This window comes from Octopus sinensis, linkage group LG2, assembly GCF_006345805.1.
Source record: "Octopus sinensis linkage group LG2, ASM634580v1, whole genome shotgun sequence".
Classification (NCBI taxonomy): Eukaryota; Metazoa; Mollusca; class Cephalopoda; order Octopoda; family Octopodidae; genus Octopus; species Octopus sinensis.
Window position 1 is genome coordinate 150784873 of NC_042998.1, and position 2768 is coordinate 150787640.

The 2768-nt window shown below is 34.5% G+C and overlaps 1 long non-coding RNA gene across 1 annotated transcript in view; it reads right to left on the reverse strand.

Annotated features, from left to right (window-relative positions):
* Window positions 1-395: 395 nt before the first annotated feature.
* Window positions 396-2768, reverse strand: part of LOC118761973 — a 3613-nt gene continuing 1240 nt past the window's right edge. Inside the window, exon 2 of the long non-coding RNA XR_004997767.1 lies at window positions 396-2768. This exon is cut by the window's right edge and continues 158 nt beyond it. This is a non-coding gene — a long non-coding RNA (uncharacterized LOC118761973).

Genomic DNA, 2768 nt, shown 5'->3' on the forward strand with positions numbered 1-2768 from the left:
TGTATCTATGTATGTGTATGTATGCATGTATGTAAGAATGTATGTATGTACGTACGTATGTAGTCCCTTTTACTTTCCGTACTGAAAGTGCATTTTTCATTCATGATTATAAATAATAATAATATAATAATAATAATAATAATAATAATAATAATAATAATAATAATAATAATAATATAATAATAATAATTATTATTATTATTATTATTATATTATTATTATTATTATTATATATTATTATTATTATTATTATTATTATTATTATTATTATTATTATTAAACCACTAGCATGAAAGACAAAACATTTGTGGACAATAGAAAAGGTTCAGATCGTCCCAGTTGTTGTCGGGGCGCATGCGTACTATGAGAACCAGAATTGGAAACTATTTTTTTTTTAAATCGGTTTTAGTATCAGGTAGGGACACTCACAGAAAAAAAATAAATAACCGCTAGAATACTTCGAAAAGTGCTTGACAATTGGAGGTGTCACCTCAGGCCACTGGTTGAGGACCGGTATAATACCACCAGCAATAAATGCTGCGCGACAAGCGGAATAATGATAATAATAATAATAATAATAATAATAATAATAATAATAATAATAATAATAATAATAATAGTAACAACAACAATGTTAATAATAAGCGAATGGGTATTTGTAATAAATTTAAGGGAAGAAAAAGCGATTTAAGAACAGGAAAAGATATGAAAGGCAGATAGGTTGATGAAATATATATATTAAAAAAAAACTGGATCGCAGTCATTGAAATTTTTTATTAAATTTTAATTTTAATCATTTTTTTTTTTTTTGCGCGTGTGTTTAATCTTATCTGAACCCGACTGGAATCCTGTGAAGGATACATGAGAAATGGGAGTTTGAGTGGTGTAGCATTAATAAAGAAAAGTTCAAGTGAATCGGGTTGATCTGGCACTGGATGCCAGTCTACCCAGAGTTTACCGTCGCCTGACGATGCCTGCCGCTCTTATGTCGACTATAATGACAAAGCATTATAACGATAACGATTATTATAATTATTGTTATCATTTATATAGACTCTGTGAGTAATAATTTCATCATTTGAAGGTAGCAACATATGCCAATAAGATTTTACATACACTCAACACTCAAACACGCATATATATACACAGAAATATATACACACATATGCCACTCCGTCGGTTACGACGACGAATGTTCCAGCTGATCCATCAACGGAATAGTTAACATGCATGTGGCTGAGCACTTCACAGATACGTGTACTCTTAAAATAGTTCTTAGGGAGATTCTGCAGGACATAGAGTGTGTCAAGGATGACCCTTTGAAATACTGGTACAACTCATTTTTGCCAGCTAAGTGGAATAAAGTGTCTTACTTGCTCAAGGACATAACGCGTGGTCGGAAATTGAACTCACGACCTCACGATCATAAACCGAATACCCTAACCACTAAGCCACGCGCTTTCACTACACACACACACGCCATTTCCCTGACGTTCATACCATTGTTATCACTGTTAACACTACCAACGGGATTCCACTGTCGTCACCATCATCATCATTTTTAGTAATATTGGTTTCAAATTTTGGCACAAGGCCAGCAAGTTCGGTGGAAGGATAAGTCGATGACATCGACCCCAGTGTTTAACTGGTACTTATTTAATCGACTCCGAAAGGATGAAAGGTGAAGTCGACTTCGGCAGAATTTGAATTCAGAACGTAAAGACGGACGAAGTGCCACTAAGCATTTTGCCCGGCATGCTTACGATTCTACAAGTTCACGCCCTTCATTGTTTAGTAATATAAAAATAAATAAAAATGCAACTGAAAAGTTGATTCCTGATCATCATGCATCTACTTAAAAAAAATAATTCAGGGTGGAAAAAGGAAACCCCGGTTCCTCTCCGCTTCCAGTAAATTCTTTGTGTGGTGGTTGAGAGTAGAGAATACTAGGTACGTTGAACGGGTTTACTCTCAGATTGCACATCTAGGCCGGGAAACAAGTGAGGGCTTCTTGCCTTGAAAATCATGGCCATTGAGATTTCGTGGAGTTTCCTTCATTAGCCCGCTAAGCAGCTACCCTTTCTACCGGAGAATTAGTTTAATGCGGCCCACTAATCTTACACAAACACCCTACCATATTTGTCTTCTTTGAGCCCTTGAGGGTTAATAATGAAAATATTCCTCCTCCATCTCATCATCATCATTATTATTATTATTATTAAAACTATTTGCATGCTATATCACTTAGCAGAGATGCTGTTTTGATGCTCATGTTTGAAGAATATGTCTTAGAATTTTTGCAGGATACAGAATTGCACTTCTCTGCATGTTGACAATGCAAGTCTCAGTTCCAATACCCTTCTGTCTCTTAGATAGCATTTTGGGTATTGTTTCAAGTGCGACACTCGGGTGCTTTCTCTTTCATCCTTCCGGAGTCGATAAAATAAGGTACCAGTCATATACTGAGGTCGTTTTACACAGGTGTAACCATCCCACAAATTTCTGGCTTTATTAGTGTTATACCGTTTACATTCGCATCTTCGTGTGTAACACTTTTAAATACTTTAACTTTGTGGAACAACATCGAAGACATGACCGATACATTTAATAACTCAATGAAACAACATTATGAAGATCAATAACTCTTATGTAACTGCTATGAAAATTAATAAATTTGTGCAATATAAACGAAACAAAAACATTTATGTAAATCAAGAAATTTTCTCGCTTCCAGTAAATTTATCAAGAGATGGGCGATTATAGCAAAA